The sequence below is a fragment of the Nipponia nippon genome, unplaced genomic scaffold (genome assembly GCF_047370975.1).
Source record: "Nipponia nippon isolate SJK-2023a ecotype South Korea unplaced genomic scaffold, ASM4737097v1 scaffold_2, whole genome shotgun sequence".
Classification (NCBI taxonomy): Eukaryota; Metazoa; Chordata; class Aves; order Pelecaniformes; family Threskiornithidae; genus Nipponia; species Nipponia nippon.
The window spans coordinates 4,598,362-4,621,982 of NW_028262336.1; the positions used below are offsets into that span (position 1 = coordinate 4,598,362).

The following is a 23,621-nucleotide window of genomic DNA, read 5'->3' on the forward strand; positions in this document are numbered from 1 at the left end:
CCTGGCATTTGCAATTGCACCCCAGACTGACTGTTTAGATAGCTGCACAGTCACTGAGGCTGATGTGAAGGAAGCGGTGGCAAGGTGTGGGCAAAGTCAGGACGTCAGCAAAGCATGATTTCAGTCTGTTTTAATTCCTGTTCTCAGCTCAAATCCCGGTTCTAGCTCTGCAGCTGACCTGTGTGAAGGCAGGACACCTCTCTATGCCTCAGCATGGTCTCCTTAGCCCAGAAGCGCTGCATTCCTTGTACAGCCATGTGGAGGCACCTAGGGCTGCTTGTGACCACCCTGGTGCGGGGGAAAAGGGCAAACTGTTGTTCTGGTCAGTATTGCCCATTGTGGTTGGTATCCCCAGATGCTTTCCAATTGACTGCACAAACCTGGTACCTGCCTTGTTTTGCAAAGCTGAAGCTGTCTCTGGAGCGTCCCAGCCATGCTGTGGTCGCCCATCCCTCTTGTGGGGCTGGAGGAGGAGGAGTGCTCGTCACTCAGCACTGTCGCTTTCTCTCCTGCACCTCATCCCAGGCACCAGCTTGGGGAAAACAGATGGGAGGTTAGTATCTCTGGTGGAGTGTTGAATGAGGTGGCTCCAGTGCTTCCTGGTTTTCTGAGAAATTTCAGAGAAATGCAGAGGGAGAGAGAACTTGTTACCCATAGGAGGCTCAGGGGCTCAGCAGCAGCTGCCAGTTCAAAGAGAACAACATCGTGTTAAACAAAATCTTCAGAGATTTCAAATGTACCATGAGTCTAGAAAGTAGAGTGTCCCTTGCGAAAGGTATATTCTCTCTAAAAGTAAAAAATAATTATTGCTGTAGTGGTGTGATACTGTTAGCCTTGATGTTTACGAATCCTCGTCGCCAAAGGAAAAAGATTTGAATGCATTTTGAATACAAGTGGTCTCCTTAGGCATCATCTTATTTGTGATGTATGACTGATAACTTGGCCAGACAAAGGTTATTGCAAGAAATAGACTTGACCTTTTAAGCGTACAACAGAGATTTGCAGCAATAGTGAGCACCGCACTTTCTAAATGAATGTGTTAGCAGGCAATGAAAGCAGAGAAGTGCATCTAATTAAAAATGTATGTCAAAGAAAATAGATGGAATAAAAAAGGGTAAACAAATATTAGAGAAGATAAACATATTGTCACAACAGAAGTTAGAGCCAGCTAGCGTGGAGAGGAAGGGTCCTACGTGGAACAAAAGCAGCCATTTTGAGAGCTGTGCTTAGCACCAAATTGCAAAGAAATACAAAAATAAAATGCAATTATGACTATACAGCTGGAGGACAAAGCTATTATGATGATGGTGCAGAGCCATCAGTAACTGTATGATGAGAAAATGCAAAAATCTTTCTGCCATCTGGTCAAGTCTATTACTTGCGTAGTTCTCATTGTTAATGGTCCTCACATCAAGTATGTATTGTAAGGCTGCATCCTGAGCAATATTTTAAGGCTGGATCTATAGCAATAGGACATATGATCAGACGTGCATTCAAATGCACACAAATCTTTACATTTCTCATCGGCTTTTTAAGAGAGCATTCTGCCTGGCAGACAGTTAAAATACTTTTTTGCTTATCTGCACTTGTCAAAGTCTCTTTGGCTTCAGATACTTCTGAACAGAGAGTCTTCCCTGAGCTTAGCTTGCTGGTTTTGCTGTGCATCCTCTGTAAAATGAATGTGAGATATTGAGCAAGTATTGGCTTGCTATTACTCCATCCAGTCAGACCTGTGGAGGGGCGGGGGGGGATTAAGATAGGGAACATGTAATCACCTGAGCTGGAATTTAGCCATGACACTGGGCTTATCGCTTTTAATCTTATAAAAAAAGGACCACAGGATCTCTAATGGTTAGAAGTGGTTTGGTCCTTAGCTTTACGTTTGGCCTGAAAGCCCGGGTCTCCAACAGCACGGCTCTGCTGTGTGAAAGGCTGCTCTCCCAGCCTGGGCTCGGCAGAGAGAACAACCTGCTGCAAACTCACCTTGGGCAGCGTTTTATTTTTTCCCATGAAAGTCTCCTTGCTTTCTATAGGCTTTTGCCTGTTCAGGCTCAGTGAGTATGGGAGCAGAGCCAGTGGGAGGCCTGGCTGTATCAGGGCTGTTAAGGAAGGGCGGCTACAGGTTTCTGGTGTTTACAGGGATGATTGCTTCTGACATTTCTTTTGGTTCCCCTCTGTTTGGGGAGGGCTGAAGGGAGACGCGATGTCAGAGAAGAGGGGACTGAGTATGGGTTGGAGCGAAGAAGCTCTGTGAACTTGGAGGTGGGATCACCCTTGCTGCTGTCATTAAGAGCTTTGGGGCAGAGCACGGGAGGATTTCGGTCACAGCATCTCGGTGTCTCCCGGTGAGATGCCCGTTCAGAGAGACGCGATTCCCCAGCGTGGTCTGACCTCCGTGGGCCCTGCTGAAGAGGGCTGAGGGTGTGCAGCGGAGAGATGCTCTAGGCTGTGTAAGCACTTTTGATTCAAAGTGATGGTTGCGCAGTGGTAGCCAGCACTAAGGACTACCTGGCATCAGACCCCCCATGGAAAACGCTCTCCAGCCACTGTTGGCTCAGCTGTCCCTGAGGGTGCTGTGGAAGGAGGGTGATTGAAGTTGTACATTTGGTACATGGGAACCTGCCTTCGGCCTCAGTGGGTGCCCCCAGACTCCGAAAGGGCTGCTGCCTTCTACTGCTGCGCCGGCAGCTCTGCTGGCTGTGCACCGGGGCCGCAGGAGGAAGACGAGCTAACAGTTTTAGTTGACAAGGCTGTCTTAATACCTGTGTAGATCTATAGGCAGAGTTGCCTGAGGAAAGATGAAAAATTAATGGGGACATTTTCACCCTGGCTGGCTCACATGCCATTTTAATCCTACTGCCAACATGATGGGCGTTTCTGCCTGAGAAGAAGTGTTGAGTGAAATCCAAATCGTTTGACAAGGAGTAAAAACAGCCACTGATGGGGCCTGGGGCAATAAATCAGTTTGTAAACACTCTGCACTTTGAGGAAGGTCTATACACAGATTTTGTTTCTATGATGGCTCGAGCCAAGGTCTAAGTACCTCTAAAGTTCGGGCTGTCTTCAGCAGAAGGCAGTCTCTGCTGCAAATGTGGAGAAATGGGGTGGTAGTGGGGAACAGGCATAGCATAGTGGGGAAGCCTGTTTATTCCAGATGGTTAAGACTTGGTCTGTGCACAGAGGGGCACCTGTGTAATGAAAGGTATGATTTGTTAAAGTGTGCAAGCCTTTTGTTGGTCCCTTTGGTTGAAAATTAGCACCTCAATGTTTAGATGGTAGGTAGCATGCGCAGTGACAGCTAATGCCAAGGGAAGTATCATGAAAGCAATGGCTGCTGTATTTCAGACACAAATGCTGAACAACATGGTGAGCTCAAAACCTGAGATGAAATAGAGAATTAATTACTTCTGGGGAGATGGCAGTGAGATGTATAGGTGCAAGAAAGGTAGAGCAAGGTTTGGGAAATGAAAGAGTATTTGAGGTTTGTTCAGGCCACGTGGTTCAGGTTGTAACACCATCTCCAAGGGATCTATACCTGGGAGCTGTGGGGTGAGCAACAAGTGAGTGCACCCCAGGGCTCAGGATAAGAAGGGACACGCTGCTCTCCATGTAGTCCTCCAGCAGCACTGTGTTATCACAAGTCATTCTGTGTAAGCCAGGCAAAAGGACTCATCCTCTTTCCAGAGAGATCAAGCCTGAAATGTAAAAATAGTCCGATTTGGACTGGAGCTTAAACCTAAAGTGATTACATGACTTCTATTAAAGCAAAAAAGCAAACAAACAAACCCTATTTTCCTCTGGTGATTACATAACTCACAAATCAGATGAATGGGCAGTCTTCAAAGCCATTGCCAGAGGAAAGCGCCTGTACAACCTGAAACCAGCAGCCGTGTGCTCCGGTGAGACCAGCGCTCCGGTAGAGGCTGAGCCTCAGAAGCATGGCTCTTGCCCTGCATGTACCTTGCAGCTTGCTGCTCCTGCTTTGCGAGGGGATGTGTGCCTATTCCCAGCTATATGGTGGTCTCATAACCTCTCCCTTGGTGTGGCATTTCTTACTGCACTGCTGTCTCTGTGCTGCAGGGTATCGAGCTGCTCTGTTAGGCACTTGGGCTTTGGAGAACTGCTAGCCAACTGGTTTGCCAGTGTCTGTGCAGCAGCACAGGCAGCAGGGAAGCTGTGTATTGTACTGGGAGAGGTATGAACAGCAGAAGAGGTTATATTCCCAGATCCTGTCTACACACGCAGTGCAACGTAAATAGTCCTGAAAAGCCACATGGACAGTTGATCTGCATGGCAGAGCAGGATTTCACTGCAAAAAGCTTCAGTGAAAACTTGTGTAAATTAGTACTTGCTGGGGTCCTGCTATGGAGATTTCCCATAGGACAGGGAAGTTTACTTAAGCTTACATACCCCAAATGATGGTTTTCCTGAATCAACAGCAGTTGAGAGATGGCTGCATGTTGTGGCTCGTGCTCTGGGTGATTTCTCAGGTGCCTTTGTCCTCGTTGCAGATCATCAGTCAGTCTCTCAGCTGGAAGTTGCTGCTGAGTCTGCTACACATTTTTGTAAATGCTGAGGTTGAAGGATATGATCTTTCATCTTTTTGATACCTAGCTTGAGGGCTTTGAATTTTTCCTGGCCTGAAATCCTGCTGGAAACCTGCCTTGCGTAAGGTCATCATGCAGTGGCAGATATGAGTGCAAATCTCTGAACTCAAGATCCTCCTGGCCATAGACTGGGGGTCCAGTAGGTCCCTGGCCCTGGCATGTGGTGTGGTGGTGGAGGAAGTGAATTATTTCCCATCAGCTTCCTTTGCCTGCTGCTCTGGAAGTGAAGTGTTGATGCAGGGACAGCATGGCAAGATGCGGTCTTTAAAAGCTGGTCTGGGGAAGTTAGGCTTGTAGGGGATAATGGATATATCAGGCGTGTGTAGGTAAGGCACAGAGATGTCGTCTCGGTAGAGTTATGGGCAGGACCAGGAGGACCCCTTGCCCACACTGCTGAGTAGGTAGGGGTTATCTGCAGGAGTGGAACCAGCACTTCAGTTTTAACCTGGGCTTCTAGCAAGGGCTGAGCTCACATGCCAGGTCCAAAATGTGTGTGTGTGAGCAGGGGCAACAGCCATGGAAGACCTGAGGATAACCCTTCAGTGAAGGTACTTGTCTGGGGGGAGGTAAGGAGCACCAGGCTCTCCTAAGCAGCTGGGCTACTGAGCCTGAGGCACTGAAATAGGAAGCTGAGTAGTCCAACATGCAGCCTTGCATGCTAGTGATGGTCAGAGCTCTTTGCTCTGTGCTGCTGTCCCTTTATAGGGTCTCTTTCTTGCACTCCAGCCCCTTGGAGTCATATCCTCGGGCTGTTTGCTTTGCACAAAAGTCATCAATATTTCACTCCCAAGAGAGGGGTATAACTGTCCCCTGTCCAGGGAGAGTTCACAGTCAGAATTGGGTAGAAACAGGAGCTTGTGATCCTTTACGAGAGCATTGGACATCTTGCCTCCAGCAAAATGGCCAGTGCCTGATACTCTGTAGGAAGCCCCCCCCCCGCCAGCCCCGCTTGCCTACCTGTCACAGGATAGATGTAGGAGGGCAAAGCTTTCTTTGTCTGCCTTGGAGAGGGTTTTGGAGCAGCCTAAGATATCCAACAGTAAATTACTACGGAATTTCCTCTGTACATTTGTGTGTGTGCATATATGTGTGTGTTGATTTGTGCATGTTGTCTGTTTCTCATCATCAGTCCTCCCAGTTGGGTTGCTGCCCCAGTTTGTCGCTGAAGCTGGGTGATTATTTTGTGGTCAGAGTGGGTTGAAGGTGGAAATGATTTTATTTGGAGGAACTCCTTTACTAAATACAGCACTTCTGCACACCTTTTCCAGTACATGATTTTTTGTCGTCTTCTGTGAGGGTTTACCATCTCCTGTGCACATATTTCCAGAAATGATCTGTTACTACATTCTGCTTTGTGCTCTGTTTTCCCCTCTTTATCTCCTCTCAGATCAGCTGTTGTCTTCTTTCTTCCCCTTCCATTAGGCCATTACCTGAACCAAATCTCCTCTCTCATAGTGTTGCTGCCATCCTTATGACCCTAGCTGCTGCCAGGCTTGCAGAATTTCAGCAATATTGACAAATCTCAGCTTCTGTTAGTTTTTTACCCTTCCTCTCAAGCATACCTCAGAGACAGAGCTGGATGTTTGAGGATGTGGTGAGGGGCTTTCGAGTTTGCAACAGGTTTTCTGCAGAGAGTTGCAAAAGGCATTTGCAAAGGTTGCTCTTGGAGGGGCGAGCAGACCAGTTAGTCCAGAGAGGTGTGATCTAAACCCAAAAATGTAAGTGCTGGCGTAGTTAACTCCTTCATCGCTGAGCAATAATAATATCCAGCAAAGGTGTGAATACCGCAACTCTTAACTGCCTCCAACTTATTCCTGAAGTGTGAAGAGCCTCGTTGTCTCATGCTCAGCTGCTACAGCCTCCTGACAGCTCCTCTGCTTCAGAAACTTCTTGTAAAGTCGTTGATAGTTACAGGGGGGAGGAATATAGGAAGGAGCTGAATTAAAGCGCATTTTATGTAAAAGCAGTTAACGTAGATATGCATCCCTGAGTGTGTGATTCACATTGCATTCAGTTTGCTAAAAACTTTCATATAGGTGACGTGGCTGCTGCCCCTGTCAGTGTGTCAGTGTCTGGCGCTCAGTTGCTGCAGAGTACACTGGGTCTGCCCAATCCAGTTTGGCACCTGTAAGCCATAAGATTGGTGAAGCTTTGAAGCCGTCTGGGGAGGGGGAGGGAAGCCGCCTGTGGAGAGCGGCTGGTGAAATATAGACATAATCCTGCTTCCAGTAAACCTATCTATGAAAAGGGCTGTGTTTCTCCAAAGTAAGGCAGTGCCAAGCAAACCAAGGTGCTCAGTTTAGGCACTAAAATTTCTTGTTCTTGAGGTATTTAAAGAATCCTGCATTATTGATCATGATATCCGTAGGTATCGGTTTCTCTAGACAACTTGATTGCTCCAGCAATCTGTATTGATTGCATTTATTGCCACATTAGCAAAGGTTGGGTTTTTTTTTTCCTGAATAGCTCTACCTAAATGTATACTTTCTTCTACCGAATGATGCGTGTCTCATTCTCTGTGTCTCAGAGATGCACTGCACAAGTGATACCTTGATTGTGCTGTTCCATGTTACTGGCAGGCTTTGTCCTTCTCCTGTTATCCCGTATTTCTTGATCGCTCTGTTAAACATGTGAAAGTGTCTTCCGTTATGTTAGACCTGCACCCGCTGCTGGGTAGTGGAGCAGATCCATTGCTCTGATGATTCTGCTACAACACGCACAAATTATATCTAGAGTTACCTCCTTATAGCTTTATAGCTTTTTTTTTTTTCCTGTTCATGGTCTTATCGGGTTTCTGCATCAGAGGTCTGTCCCATGGTAATGCAGAGCAGCTGGATCAAAAGGGCTGCAACCACAGGTGAGCTCTGTCTCTTGCAGAGCAGATGAAACATGCGATTCTGGTCTGAACCGTGATGGGGTGTAGCGCCATACTTGGACCTCCCTGTGAAAGGTGAAGCACTGAAGCCCAGATCTGAGACTGAACTCCCCCAAGGCTCCTGGACTGAGGGCTCCAGCCCACCAAACTGTCCCCTTCACCAGACCTCCCCAGTGCTGAGTTTGGTCGGTCTCATCACCTCTGTAGTTCTGCTGCCTTGCATACTGTGCTACCATCCTACCTGCGCTGTGTGCCTTCCTCATCACAGTGCTGCGCCACGCTGAGAGAGATGCACGCAGGGCAGCCCTCTGACCTGTTCTCATGTGCTCTGCACTAGAAATGCCTCGTTTGCTCAGGTGGAGGGTGGGTTTCTTTTTTTGCTAGTACGTCATTGGTCTCGTAAAAGACTAAGTGACCCAGTTCAGTGGTGCAGAAAAATGGAGTCTGTGTTTTCTGTCTATTTGCTTCTTTTTAGTTTTCTCTGAGAATCATCCCTCCCCTTGTGTCCCCCCAGTCTCCCAACTCCTCCCACTTCAAGCTGTGCACGACCAAGAGCTCTTACCCTTGCTCCTGCATTTCTCCTGCAGCTTCCCTCCCTGCCTCTCCTTGGGCTTACATGCAGACCCAGCAGCCGCTTGGTCATGGGACTTCAACCAGCGTCCGGGGCAGGATGCTCGAGGACAGTGGCTCCTTTTCCAGCCGTGCCTGTCTGAGAAGCCTGGCCATCTCCCGGACTTTGTCATGTTCATCTGCTGGCCCCAGGCTGCCCTTGCCTCCTCACCCTCCATGAGCCCTAGGCAGCTCTTCCCTATTGGCAGTGGCTCCTGGGATACCATGCAGATACCCAGCCGCCAAGCCCGCGTGGACCTGGCAGAGTTTGAACACCCAGTTTCACTTTACCTGTCATGTGGCACCAGTCTTACCCTTTGGGACCCGTGTCCCAGGAATAACGCTGACTCTGCTGGTCCTGGGCCTGAGAGGAGCCCCTGCGGCAGGTCCAGGCCACGCACCCCATGAGCACAGAGCAGGCAATGCCTGTGTTAGTGGAGCGATGTGTGTGGGCGCTGCCTGCCAGTGCTGCTGGAGGGCTCCTGGCGCGCTTGGCCTGACTTGCATGTTGCAGTTGAGTCCATATTTGCTGTGTCTTTTGAAACTTTTTGAGAAGGGCAGAATGAAGTTGGCTGGGTTTGGCAGCAAGCTCTCCCGGCCCTTCCTGCTGCTCAGGGCAGGGGTGAAGTCCATGTATTTTTATCTCCACTTGGGTGCTGAATTCCATGTCTTTATTTGGCTTGCCATCTTCATCCCTCTGCCAGGATGCCTCTGCCTGTACCTGGTTATATCCAGCCCTTAGGCCTGTGTGCAGGGATTCTTGTGAGGGTGATGGCCACCCCCTCTTTCTCCACCTGTTATGAAGATTTGGGGATGGGCTGGGGATAAGGACTTGGGCAGCAGTTGCATCTGGTGGATAGAGTTAATCCCTCGAGTCTTGAGTGTCTCCTGTTCTGCTGGCCCGCCTGTTTTCCTGCCTCCAGCCCCTGCCTTGGTTGGGTTGGGTTACCGAAGATGCAGGGGGGTGGCAGCCACAGCAGGAGTGTGTCTATTCTGAGGAGCCGTGTTCGGTTACTGCTCAGAACCCGCGGCATGCCAGAGGCGCTCGGGTATTGCTGGCAGGGGGTGTGTGGTACTGGGGCAGGGGGGCAGGAGCGGCAAGATGGGAGCAGGAGAAGATGGCCTGCAGGGCTGCGTGGGCCATTTTTTTACCCAGATGATTACAGAGGTAAAATACGTCAGTTCAAGACCGGGAAGTAGTGGCACTGAAAGACCAGAGAGCAGTTCATCTGTTAACCTTAAATTATTCCTTCTCCTGAACTCGCCGCTACTGTGCCTCCTTGGCAATGACGGAGAGGATTACAGATCTGTTTTTTGCATGGATAGCCATGGTGAAGTGACTTGTCTCAGGATATGGGGGGTTTGTGGTGCAGGGATGACCAAAGCCTTGGTCACAGATGACCTGGTAGATCTGTAACTTATCTGCTAGATGGTAATGCATGTTGCAGAGGTTGCTGTAGATACTCAGTTGGTCTGAATATCTCTACAGATAATGATGAGGCATCATTCAGATGCGAAGTGCTGTTCAACACACTTTATAAGCCCCTGAGGTACAGAAGCTCAGTTTGGAAATAGAGACAAGAGACTTCATGATGTCAGGGACAGGGATGTGATGAGCAACTCTACTCGGCTTGGGCTTGCTCTGATTTCTCTGTACTTGCTGGCAACATTTGGGTGAATGAGGGCAGTGCTGTACACACGTGTAGCTAACATCACTGTGAAGTGTGTGGGCATGCCTAGAAGGAGCTCGCTTACGCTGATTTGCATCTGTACCTACCTGGTACTTACCCCTCTTTTACAGACCTTTAAAGAAAATGCTGTTTTCACCTGCTGACACAAAAAGAAAAGCTCATTTGGGAACTTGGCTGCCTGTAAGTTCCTGTACTACATCCCCAGCACTCCTGCAATGCTATTTTCTTCTGCTGACATCCTGAGGATAAAGCACCACAGCGTTTGCAGAGAGTCCACACATCTTCAGGCACTCGGTGCCCTGCCAAAGGTTTCCATCTCCCCCCTGCCCCCGGTGCCCTGCCACAGGTTTCCATCTCCCCCCTGCCCCCAACTGGTAACACTCCGCTCCTTCCTATATCTATTGTGACCTTTGGAAATATGCTTTATTTTCTCCTCTCCTTCCTATTTTTCTTGACCAGATACTGGTCTGGCAAGTAGTTGGCTTTGGGATCTATGTGTGGTGATTGACTGCCTGGCAGGCGAAATCAGGCAGTGCTCTGTTGAGTTGTTACAACAGTTTGTCACAACACAAATTTACTCATCCCCTTGATGTCACAAAACTTACAGGAACCTAAATCTTGGAGGTGTCTAGTGCTTTGTTAAATTTTCTGACCAGCAGGTTTGAAAACTGTGTGGGTGACAAAATACTGACGTACACCCACACAAACTCACAGTGTGATCCCAATAAATGACATAAGTTTTGTATATATAGACAGTAATCATAGCTTTTTGGCTTAAAAGAAAGTCCACCTCTCTAATTTCATTACCTATCAAGTTTTGTCATTTTTCCTTCTGAATTATGCGTGCAAACTCTCTTGGTCTTTTCTGAGCTTCTCTGTGGTGGATGTTTAGTGGGCAGTTATGCTTGGACCAGAGTCCCAGGTCTCAGTGCTGCTGTGGTCCTCTGGCTTGGAGAAGTCCCCAGGCATCGTGTCTGTACATAGCTAGAGTCCTAATGGGCCGGCCCTCTACCCGTTTCCCAGGCACATACCCAGGGTGTGGATACTCTGAAGTCCATGGCAAAATATCTGTGCCTGCTTGTCTTTGTTCCCTGCTTGGCACTGCATCTGAAATTCCTGTTTGAGAGGGATGTAGGAGAGCCGTATGGGAAAGCATAGCACTGTTTCATGAATAAAAGGGTATTTACAAAACAACGGGGTTTGTTATAGCTACATGCAGACTTTATACCAGACAGTGATGCCGGCATTCCTAAGAATCAGCAAGCAGAAAGACTATTCACAGGCATAGTCAGCTGATTAATTTATTCACTGAAAATAATTCTTATGGACAAGCATTCTGGAAAATAGCATTTAGGAAATAAAATCAATAGTCCTTTTTAAGAATTCCAGAGCTATTAGGGAAGGGAAGTAAAGTCGCTTCATACTTTTCATTATGTGATGCTTGATAAAGCACAGAGGAATCATATTCTCTCAGTTTGAGCATTTTTGCATATATTGCTACAATAACCAGAACAAGTGCCTGCTGTCTTGCAGCTATTACTGATTGTGCTACTTCAACTGATAGGTTCAGCTCTTACTACATCTTTGCCTGCAGTCTATCAAAGTTTCTTATTTTTAACTCTAGATTTTCACCTATAACTCCATGTCTGTACCCTCACTATGAGCTTTTTTTCTGGTAGGGTGCTCCTCTGGTGTCCCCTGTTCTCTCAAACTTGTCCTTAGTTTTAAAACTTTCCTACTTTAGCCCCTCATTCATGCTTTTACCTTTTTGTGTTCTTTCCCCCAAGCGCCCCCCCCCCCCCCCCGCCCAGCTCTCCATCCAAACATAGTTTATTACAGCCTCAGTCACCTGTTCTGCCTGTAGATATCTCACTTTACAGTTTCTTCTGCTCATGGTGGGTTCTCTTTTCAGTCTTGATAGATCTGCTTGCCCTCATTTTTTTCCAGGTCTATGCTAAGGTTTCTTACACCAACTTGTTGCGCCCTGTTTTAGCTTGTTTAAGACCTCCTTGGAACCATCTTTCACTCTTAATGTTACCAAAGACAATGGCTCCCTGGGGTCTCTAAGCGCTACTGTAGTACAAATACATATATAAAATTCATCATCTTGCTAGGGCACATTCCTGATGTCCTAACCTAGCAATTTCCTTGCTCCTAGTGCGTGGGTTTTTCAAATTATGCGATAGAGAAGTATATTGTAGTCACTTAGCAACCAGAACTGGCTTTTGAAAGCAAAAATCTTGGTTTTGTTTTGTAATTTTTGTTTCTAGACCCTTAAAATTAACAATTGCGTGCTCAGGAAATCAATGAAGTATTTGCAGGGTTGCAGAATGAACATACCCTGTTGGTTTATGTGCTCACTTGCATGCACGTGTATGTGCACGCTTACTCGCTCTCCCCAGTTATAGATGGGATGGTGTATCTTCTTTGTCCTCTTCTTTTGCACCTGATTTTCAGGAGTGTTCTTGAACTCCACTTACGGCCAGTTGGAACTTTGGTGCTCAAAAATCTGGAAAAATCGGTTTCTCTGCTGCAGACGCAGGCTGCCTCCGATGTATCCCCAGCTGTGAAAAGTTCCAACTGCCCTTTATTCAACAGCCAGCGCTTCCAGCTTTGTCCCTGGCAAATTCTGCAATGCAGCTCCGAGGGATCAATGCAAAAGTCTTTGGCATATGAAAACTAAAAGTGTGGGGACAGCACAAAATAAATTGAACGGCAAAATAGAAGAGCACAGGCAATTCTCCTGATTGCATTATTCAGCTTCGCATTTATTTAATTAAAACCCGGCATTTTCTAATTAAAATGCAGCCCCTGCAGAATTTCCCGCTCGCTGCCGGTGAAGGGGGGGAGGCGGCGGGCAGGGCTCGCCGCAGCGGCCACCGGGGAGGGGGGGACCCGGGCCGGGGTGGGGGGGGGTGTCCCTCCCCTTCGGTGGGGATGCTTGAGGGACAGCTGGGGGGACACCCTGCCCGGGGGGATGCCCGTGGCCCCGGCCCGGGGGCGGGGGGGGGGGGCAGGCATCCCGCTTTCAAGGCAGCGCACTGCCCTCTAATGCTGCTCCCGGGTAGTGGCGGGGCGAAGCCCTCCGGAGGATGCCGGCTGAAGCCCTGCCGAGGCTTAGGGGAGAAAAGGGACTTTTTGGGTCCTGCCGGGGAGAGGGGGAGAAGAAGGCATTGTTCTGGGAAACGCCCCGAGCCCAGCCCTGATGCCAGATCCATAGTTTTGCCTCTCCATCCCCTTGGCCTGGCTGGCGCTCCAGCCAGGGAGAGCCTTACAGAGGGGCTGCTGTGATGCCTTCTGTACCCAGGTGACTTGTGCTGTGCTTTTTGGAAGTAAACTTCTCCTGAAATTTGCTACAAATGAGCTTCAGGCCAGAAATGTTCCCCCAGGGATTTCTTTTTAGCTGTGACCTGGTTTAGGTGCGGCCGTGGCTTGAGCTGCTGCGGACACAACACTGCCCTTTGTCAGCACTGCCCTTTTTCCTCTCCCTGTGCTTCAGAGAGGCATGTCCAAGCTGCGTATTGCAGTTATGTCAGAGAGGTCCAAAATTACCATATCTTGCAGATCTTGGGGGTGGACTTCCATTGCTTGAGCCTGTGTCTGAACAGAGGGGCAAGATTTCCTCCTTCTGCTTCCTAAAAATGAATGCCTGGAGGTGGATTAGCCTTTGCTTTCTTCTCCAGGGTAGTAATGGGAAGGTGCTGCAGTGGCCCTGACTGTGGGATCACCCTTTTTTAACCGTAGTTCCCCATAGGGAAACCACTGTACCAGAAAGCGCTGGTGTTTCAGACACTGGCCCATGGAAGCCAGGCTGGAGCACAGTAGAGGCTCAGTGCAGCCATGGTGCTAGCAAGCAAGGGCTGGAGGAAGGCTGTGGAGGCTCGTGTGTGGGGTCACCTCTCTGCCGCCCAGGAAGGAGACTGCTGCGGGGTGGAAAACTTCTGCCCAGTAACGGAGTTCACTCTTTTCCTGACCTGAGGGCAATTGGGTGGGAAGCTTGGCTGGGAATGGCTCATCATAAGACTGTCATCCGTTAGTTTAAGTCAATACCAATTACAAGGTTATTAATTAAAAAAATGTGACTGCTGTGAATAATGATTGTAACCCTTCATTTTCCAGGCAGTCACACTGCATACATCTAGTATGAATTAGAGCTCTCTACATGCACTGACTCGTAAAGGCTGTGCTCCCTTAAACATGTCTTTTAAGTGTCATAATATCTTTTTAACTGTTAGGACTGATTTTTCTTCAGAATTGGCTTTCTTTTGCCTTCAGGAATCTTCTCTGACTTGAGACTCCCTATTCGTTCATCTCCTGCTGTCTGAGAAAACATTAAAAGTCTCTTAAATGCAGCCCATCATGAAAGGGTGAATGTTCAATCAGGCATGGAAACCCGCCTGATGTCATCTCTCATTCCCAACAAAGTTTTCTGGCTCTCCACTAAATGTTCCCATGCTTTCATCTGTGGGAAAGAGATACTGGAGTAGTCAGCATCCTTTGCTGGCACCAAGATAAGAGCTTGGTGCTAATATTATTGCGTGTGACTTGTCTCCTGGGGTCAGCCTCCTGACTGCCTGGTTGCCATGTCCTGGAGGAGGGAGTTTGGGGCTGGCTGGTCCACGTGAGGACAGGAGTGTTTGCTCAAGCGATTACTGTGTTAGACCCGCACATCTGATGGGTTTCCAGGGTGACCTGGTGGATCCCTTTCTGTGTTTGCAGAGGGGCACCATCTGTGGGGGGAGAGAGGAGCAGGGGAAGGTGGTGAAAGGGCTACCTGCGTGGACGTACGCTGAGGTTGGCATCGTGAAGCATGGCTTTAGTCTGGTGGTGCCTTACTTCTGTTCTGTGCCTGAGGCATAAGAGCAAAGAGCTGCCTGGCTTTGGTTTATGGTTGACCAGGCAAACTTAGAGACAACTCCAAAATGAGCGTACCCCAGCCTGCAAACCTGTGTCCGTATATGCCTAAGACAAACTGGGTAGCCTTACAGTGCCATTCAGCAGTGCCCAGAAAAAGTGTGATTTCCCCCCTTGCTGACACACAAACTGATGGATTTTGGGGCATGAATCCTCTTTGGGGATGCATGTAGCCCTGGCTCCATCACCGCTGGGCAGGACAGATGTGAATCCACGTGCATTGGTGACGCAGGCAAACTGGATTTGGCCAGCTGCTGAGGCTTTGAATGTTCATTTTGGGGGAGGGAGGGAGGACAGAAGAGGGGAAAACCTGCCCTCTGCCTGCTCCTGGTGCTGAGGTGCCTGGGGAGGGAGGGGGGGCTGTGATCAGAGGAGGAGCAGGGGCAGGGCTGCTGCTTTGCCAGGAGGTCCTTTCCCCGTTTGATGGCAGAGACATAATATCGTGGGGCCAATGCACAGGAGCCCGGCTGGAGCTTTTGCTGCATCTGAGGGATTTACGTGTGCTTGTGTGTGTGTGTCGCTTTGTTTTTCCACCCTGTGTTTTTTAGTAATAATCCCCTCCAAGGTTACAGAGATATCATTTGTCAGGCAAGCCGACAGAGCTCTTTCTTACTATGGGATTACATAAGAGAATACAGGCTTTATTACCATTTTAGGACGTATTAGCATTGTGGATTATTTCCATAGAGACTGAGCACAGAGGCAGCCTTCACTCCAGGCTCCCTTGTCCTTCCTCCCCTCCCACCTCTTACTTTTTAAAAATAATATTCATTAGCAAACAAACAAGTGGAAAGCATCCTGTGAAGCCTGGTCCGTGATCAGCGGTGTATGTGGAGGGCTGACACAAGTTCCAAGTGTGCATTGCAAGCCTGTAGATAGAAGGAGGGATTTAGAAATGATGATGCAGAGCAGCAAGAAAGCAGACATGTCTTTTTTATTCCTGCTTATCCGTGTGCCTTCTTGGGGGGCTAGGGAGAGCTGCTGCTCCTGCCTTGGTCATTCATTGCCTGTGGGATCATGGCAGGTCAGGTCAATGCTTCGTGTCTCAATTTAACAGTCTGTAAAATGGGGGGTTTAATTATACTGGGGTATCCTGTTGGCCAGAGTAACTCATGAGCATATGAATTATTCACCGCATCTTTTCTGTGACAAAGGCTGATCCTGAAACAGCGGTCTCATGCTGGTTGTGCATCTTCTGAGCTGCTGGTAGAGTAGGAAAGGAGCATGGAGTATTGCTGTAAATAAGTGAAACTGCATGTTCCTCACTTGGAAAAGCATCTTGCCGAACATTTAAGACCTGCATTTCTGACGTGTGCTGTAACTGTGTTGTGGTGGGATCTCCTCCACGGATGGACTAGCAGGGGATATTTTAGGTTTTTCTCCTTTTCCATTAAAACTTGCAGGGAGCAGAGATGTTCTTCCTCAGCAGGTCTAGGGGATTGCTGAACTGTGAAATCTGGAAACCGTTTTCCTCCTCTTGCCTGTGCTTCTGCTACAGCTCAATGTATTGGCATTTCTCATGGCCTGGCAGACATGGTCCGGGAAATTTTTGGTCTTCACCTGGGCTGGGGGTGTCCGTTATTTGAAGCAGTTTATCGTGAGTCTTAAGCTGCATCATGCAGAGCTGATAGTGGAGTTGATAGACATGGCTGCCAAGACTGATGACAGTTCAGCAGTCAGTGACTAGGCTCTAGGTCTGGAAGGGACTCTTTTGTTTCACCTCTTGCCTGGTCTTTTCAGGGCTCATAAGTCATCTAATTAGTGTTTCTTCTCCTGATGCTGCTCATATGTTACCTGTAACATGAAAGTTGTACTAGATCCTGAGTAACTCCCAGCTTAGGGAACACCTGCAATGTTTGCACTGCAGTCATGTCACAACTGTCCCCTGGGTCCAGTCTTACAAGAGAGCAATCAGACAGCTCACCGCATCCAAGAAAGAGCCTGCTGCTCTGTTTCTTGAATGCTTCTGTTTGGACCTGTGCCGTGATGGGAGCTGCATGTGCATGCCTCTCCCCTACCAGTGAAACCCACAGGCTCCAGGTAGCAAATATACTCCAGTGGCAAAACAGGCCTCTGCAGAAGAGACACTTTCTACAGGAAGAGCAAGAGCTAACCAAAAAGTCACCGAGGATCAGTCATTCATGAGTGAGTTGTTGAAGAATGACAGGGAACTTGTGGGTTTTGGAGATGGGTGGGAAGGTGCTATTCAGTTCTGCAATGGCTGCAGTGGGAACTCAGATGGGTTACTGGACATTTGAGAAGCCACACACTTAGACAGTTGTAGGAAATCAGGCTTCAGATATTCTGCTGCTCAAGAAGCTTTAGGTTCCTCTTTGAAAGAATAAGTTTAATCAGAGCACTGAGGAGAAGTAGCTGTCCTGTTGTGACCCTGGCAATTGCGTTGTTATTTACCAGCACAATGCATGATCATTAATAGCATCCTTACTTGGGATGCTAGACTGAAAACCTTGGGGTTTACCTGTAGGCTAATAGCACCTGCGTTTTGGCATCTTTGCTGCCATATAAAAAAATTAAATATATTTCTTGCCTGTGAATATTCTCTTTGCTGCTCTAGACAAATGGATCCAAAAGAGGAAAAAAAATAATAGCGAAGCACTCATCTTTGTGACCCACCTGGACTTACTGCCCTTATGTTCTCTCCTGTGCTAGTCTCACATTTTTTCTTGACGAAAAGGCCTAAAAGTCTTCAAAGGCCATGAGAGATGCAGGTTTCTAGCTAAAGACTTGTGGCTGTGTAGGTAACAGAACACTTTTCTCAAACATATAATGGTGTTGGATCTTTTAAGATTATTAGCTGGATTCCTCATCCAGTCCTAGGACACTGGTCAGACAACAGAAAGTGACCTATGATCTCTACTTTCTGTAGGGGAGACCAGGTGTGATGTTTTAAAGGCTGATCCCAGTCTTTAGAGAAGTCCATTTACAGAAGTCCTCTGTAATCAAAGATGTCTTATCCTAACCAAAGTGGGCTACTACAGCAGACCCCAGTGACGTGAACCTGTTTGTGGGAAACAGCCTAAGGAAAAGCTGTTTGGGCTGGAATAAAAATCCATATGTGATTGAACTACTGAGACCTACCTAAAATGTCAGCAGTATACGTCCTTACTGCCCACCCTGTTTACTGCTGCTTGTGGAGTTATCATTGAAGGGATTCATGTGTGTCAGCACATGAAGCCATCGCTCCTGGTGGCTGGAAACCTTACCCAGAGATCTGACTTTCCCTCAGCTGAAAACAAGACAGTGAGGAAGAGCTTTCTTAGGTTAAATTTGCTATGGTTCAAATAAGACTTGTTCTAGGATGTTTCTTATCAGCTTGCTGAAATCACTAAGGAATCCCTTAAACATCAGATCCTAGAGACGCTGCTCTGCAGGGCTTAGGGCATGCACTTTTCTTCCTGGCAGCTACACCAGCATCTGTACACTACAACACCTTGGTCTGTTTCTTGAAGATTTTGGGTAATTGCAGGTGGACTGCAAGTATTTATGTCTTGGACTGATGACTGAATGAGCAAATCTGCAGGCCTGTGCAAGCAATGGGGCTGGCTGTATTTCTCATGCAAACACACACAATATGCATTCCACCAGGGGCCTCAGGGAAGGGCACACATCTGAACGCTGGACCGTCTGTGGCAATGAATTAGTATCTATTTATCACAGCTACTGTGAAAGCAGGGTGGCAGATAAATAAAATGGAGAAGGAGGACCTTCTTTCTACCACATTGGTTCCAGGGGTGCTTTCACTTTGTACTTTCTCATTCATGTGGCACAAAGCAGTTTTCCTTGATGCTTTTAGCTGGATTGCATCTGCAGAACTACAGTGAGATGAGCAGGCATCATTTCTGTCTCTTGTGGTCCTCAAACCCACCTTTAGCTAGGTTCTGACTGCAGACTCTCTAACAGCTGAAGATGCAGGAAGACATCCATCTCAAACCTTACTACCTTTTGTCTTGCCTTAGGCCTCTGCGAACTTCGGTGCAGTGGGAGCCCTGCAAAAATGATGGTCAGTGATGGTGGGTAACCGCTTGAAGGGGCCCTGTTAAATTCTGTCAGAGCCTACCCTGTCCAGGAGTCCTGTGTACACAAGCTACTGCCTTGGAGCCAAAGGTGTAACTTAATTCTTGCTTCTCTGTGCTTTTGTTTGAGAAATCCCTCACCACAGTAAGTGTGCATGAGGGTTTGGGATGCATCAGACCTGCTGCACCGATGGCTGTTTCCTATGTGGAAATAGCACAGTAAAGCTGATGCATCCTAGCTGCAAGCAGCCTTGCACAGCACGGGGACAAAATTGCTCTTTTTTATAAGTTGTCAGACTATTCCTGTCCTGTACAGGGCTGATGAAGGTCTGAAAAGACTATGGTAATAGCTAAATTTCTCTTTTTCTGCCCTCACAATTTTCCTGGACAAAAAAAGAGAACTTGTTGAAGGGCACCCAGTCATGCAACAATCCTATGGGCATTGTATTGGTGTGACCCCTGTGTGGCTCACAATATACTTTGCAACCTGGAAAAAGCCTTGTCTAATATGAAATTCCTTATCTACTTACTCCATGTGGTCCTGTCTTCATCTGCACTGGGAGACCTCTTAGGGACCTTGACAGCCAGCTGTGGAGCAATTCTGCACATCTGTTGCAAAGGACTGTGGCTCTGATACCAAACCCCTCACGCCTGCATTGTATTGAGGCCCTGGTGTTCTTAAAAATTGTCTTTGTTAGACACTTGTCCTTATTTAGTGTAGTATTTGAGCATTATATATATGGTGCATTTATACTCACCATACTTCTCAGAGCTGCTTTATTGTCATAGGTGTTCATGCTTCAGTCTGTAAAATGAAGATAATTATTCATCTGTGGGCAAATTATATAGTATTTGGTAGTCTGAATTTCCCTCTGCATGGGCTTGTGTCTGTGTTGAGATCCTCTGAACCGAGCCTGAGTTTGATGCCTTGAGTAGGCAGTGTGACTGCTCTTCCAAGTGACTTCCAGGGTCACATGTATTGCTTGTAGCATAGAAAGGAGGATCCAGAAGCTGAGCCTTCAATTTCAGAAAAGCACCCTCACCACAGAGCTGTCTTCCCTTGCCAGGTACACTAACACCCACATTTCCATTCGCGGAAACCAGTTTGTCTTGCAGCAAGGAGAAAAACACCCTTTGACTTATAAATTGAGTACATTTAATGGGGAGCTGCACAGGAGGAGTCATTATTAATAATTATTTGCATAACAATAGTCTTTCTTCCATAGATCTTGCAAAGCTGGGCAAACATGAATTAATTCAACCTTAAACTACCCACATGGGAGGACGCAAAGTATCATTATCCACATGAACATCTTCTCTGCATGATTTTACTAATTATAGTATAGCACTTAGGTGTTGTTATATGTGCTATATAAGATGGTAAATAACATTTTACAAAGAGGAACAAAGGGTGTTTCTTACCCAATCAAACTCTCTTTCCAGTACTCACACTATACTGTCTCCAGCAATGGGTAGAGTTATTCCAGCAGAAGGTGGAGGAAAAAGGCCATCAATGGGCAGCATAGCCAGAGCTATAAATAGGTGAAATGTCTTGCCTAAACCCCTCAGAAGTGGGCCTGTCGAAGAGCTGCATCTAGAGAGTAACTCAAGTTGCACACCTTCCACCATTCCAGAACGGTTTTTGCCTTTCTCTCTTGCTTGGAGGAATCCCATTCCTGATCCTAGCATGGCAGTGTAATGCAACATTCCCCAAAAGGCTGAGCTGTTTCAGTAGCACTGCCTTAAGATGTTACCAGGCTGGTCCAGTGAGGTGTGGGAGCACCTTCTGCTTCATGATGCTTTGAGCATTAGGGAAAGAGCTACTGCCTCAAAGCCTGGGGAAGGGGCACTGAAATACTCCCAGCCTCCCGGGAGCCTGCAGGTACTCCTCCTTCCTGGCATCCAAGACTTCCAGCAAGGCCTTTGCCATCCTTTTTTCCCTGCTAAGCTCATGGAAAAGAGCTGGCTATAGGTTTTCCTGAGGACAGCCCAGCAACTGGGCATGGCGGTGTCTGAAATAAATATAGTTTCGGAGGAGAGTTCATTTCCCCTGAATTAATGCAGCCTGACACAGAGCGCAGGAGCATGTGCCATCTGGTCAGATCTGCCTTGATTTTGTGAACAAGGGGGAGGGTAACTGATACTTTTATGAACTGCAGTTGCTGCACAGGCGAAAACAGTAATCCCCTAGGTACTGAAAATGCGAGATGCTAATCTGAAATTAAAATGGGTAAACGCACACAGGCCCAGTAAGGTCGTGAAGGTCAAAACCTTACTCTCTAAGGAAATGAACCTTTTTATCTTGAGAAGCCCTGGACACAACCATGTAGTCCATCAATTTAACAGGAGGCGGTGGGGTAGCGTGCTGCTCTTTTATTTCAGAGCCAAGCTTGTTCCCTGTATGTGTAGAGTGTAATGTAATTTCCTTCCTTCATCCCACGATGTACGTGTGTTCTCTGCAGAGATTTCACTCCTATATTACGTGTCTATGCCCCCTGCCCCACCTCGGGCCCTGTTTTGCCATTGCCTGCCGATGCCGCTGTATAAATTGGGCTGGAGGGTGTCCCTCTCACTCCTTCTCAGCTAGAGAGCAGGCATCTAATTCCACTCCTGCCTGTAGTCCTGCTGAGCATATAATGAAATGGCCAAATTCCGCCAATTCTTCCTGGGAGGGAGTCCGAAACCGTTCAGCGGTGTGTTGTAACGCAAGATGTGATGGTGGGGAACTTGGAGGAGATCTTCAGCTCTTTCCTCACGCTGCCTGTGGGAGCAGGGCTTGCATGTTCATGAGTGGCGGGTGAGAATTCTGCACAAGCTGCCAGAGAGTGCGAGAAAGCCACGTGCGCCCCACAGCGATGGCTAGGAAGTCACGGTTGGCTGTGACTTTGGTACAGGATGGGCTCTTAAGGCTAGCCATGCTGGCCTTAATTTACCAGTAACCCAGAGGCACGTGTAAGGCAGGAACAGAAAGTGTTTGCCGTATTTTCCTAGCAAAATTGCTCTCTGGCCGAGCACATTCCAGATTTTCAGCCATCGTCCTGTAGTGCGAAATAGCAATGAGGGCTCTGAAGCTTCTCTGCAGATCAGGTGAGGAAGGCCTGCAGTGTCACGAATAGCAAAGGGGAGAGCAGGGAGGTGGTAAAAAGCTGCTTTCATATGCAACAAAGCAGTGGGAGAATCTGTCGAGGTGCTGGGTGAGATGCAGGTAATATGTAATAACCTCCTCTTACCTCCCTGAGGTTTGTAGTGCCTGTGCTGCTCGGAGGTAAAACCTGCCATCCTTTCACGTATGCTCAGGATGAAACAGAGTTGTGGGCTAACAGAGCATAACAAAATCGAGGTGTGGGAACAACAGATGTGGTCACTGCATTTCTTCTGGAGGGGTTTGCATACATGCACGCCTAAAGCCTCTGTCATCTGGGAATTCGTTTCCCCAAAACACAGCCCTGCACCTCTCACTGAAGAGGGTAATTTGTCTGCTGCAATTAGGTCTTCCCTTGCTGTTGTGGGTTCAGCCCCTCGGTGGGCAGTGGTCAGGGGCACAGAGCCAGTGCGCACCACTTGGTGCCAAGGCGAGCAGTGATTCACAGGGACGTGAGGGCTGCAGGAAGGACAAAAATCAGGAGGCGCGTTATCTGTGTGGTTAGTTCAAGGAGAATATTGCGGCTCTTCTGGCCAGGAAGATGCATGGGGAGAGGATGTTTCCTTGCAGTGGCTTGGTTGTCCTTTTTCCCTGATGAAAAGCAGGAGCAGTACCTTGATGCATTCCTCCTGTTCTCAGATGGAGTAAAACTTGCCTGGCTTTTTAGGGGGAGGCACATTACAATGCTTGGGTGAAAGATGCTATAAAAATGTGGAAGGTTTATCTGGCCTGCAAAGCCCAGATAAAGGGTCAAGGTTTAGGTTTAATTCATGACAGGGAGATTCTGGCTCAGAAATTTCCATCAGTTTCATGAGGGCTGAGCTCTGATCATCTGTGCAAGGGGCACGTTTCAGTAAAGATACTGTATTTATTCCTCACCCCCAAGCCTTTTCTGTTGGGAAGCAAATATCTCCAAAACCAGGAAACTTTAAATATTGCTTCTCTTTTACCTTTTTTCTTTTGCTCCCAACCTTGTTTTTGTTTCTGGACTAGAATGCCTGATAAAATCACGCAAAGGTCTTTTATTTATGTTTGGCTAGGAGCTGACCAGATGCCCCAGCCTGTGAAATAATCACCATCTGTTGATTGTAATCGCAAGACAAAAGCCAAAAGCCTGGAAGGTTTTTTCAGTGATGTATTCAAAGAACTGCAGCTTGACTTTTCTGAATAAAAACAAAAGCTTCTGCTTTGGGTCAGACTTTTTTTTTTTTTTTTCTAATACCTCCCCACATGCTGAATGCCTATGAATAGCTCTGCTACTCATTCCCTCCTTAACAGGAGCAATTTGGCTTTACACTTTCTTTTTTTTTTTTTTTTCATTGCCATCTTGGAAGGTGGCACCATTGCTGTGCCCCGGTGCATTGCATCCATCCTCTGCAGCTTGGCACTTTGGTGGGGAGCACCTTGTCTAAGGTCCCATACGCAGTGAGTTTCTTCTCTCCCTCTTTTTGTCTCTCTGACATCTTGCCATTCTCACATCAGTCAAAGATGTCTCTGGGGAAGAAGGACAATGGCAAATACTGCAGGTGCAGTGAGAATCAATAATTCATTTAATCATAAATTAATAAATGATGCTGCTGCTTGGGGAGAAGGGGAGGAAAAGAAAGAACATTAATAAAGTGGTTTCCAGATCAATTCCACAACTCTAAGAGACTGAAGAAAGGCTCCAGAGGGCCTGAACTTGATAATTGTCAAGGTCTGTAGGATTCCCTCATTACTGCTTCTTGGGTTTAATTCAGTGATATGGCT

At 47.6% G+C, this 23,621-nt stretch overlaps 1 protein-coding gene across 7 annotated transcripts in view; it reads left to right on the forward strand.

Moving 5' to 3' along the window:
- Positions 1 to 23,621, forward strand: part of IGSF11 (immunoglobulin superfamily member 11) — a 127,141-nt gene that overhangs the window by 64,526 nt on the left and 38,994 nt on the right. The window contains exon 1 of one of the 7 annotated variants that reach the window (XM_087757362.1): positions 9,945 to 9,962. The exons of the other annotated variants lie outside the window; for them this stretch is intronic. The gene's annotated coding sequence lies outside the window, so the exon portion shown is untranslated. Of the gene's footprint in view, positions 1 to 9,944; positions 9,963 to 23,621 lie in introns of those variants that run through there. 7 annotated transcript variants of the gene reach the window in all.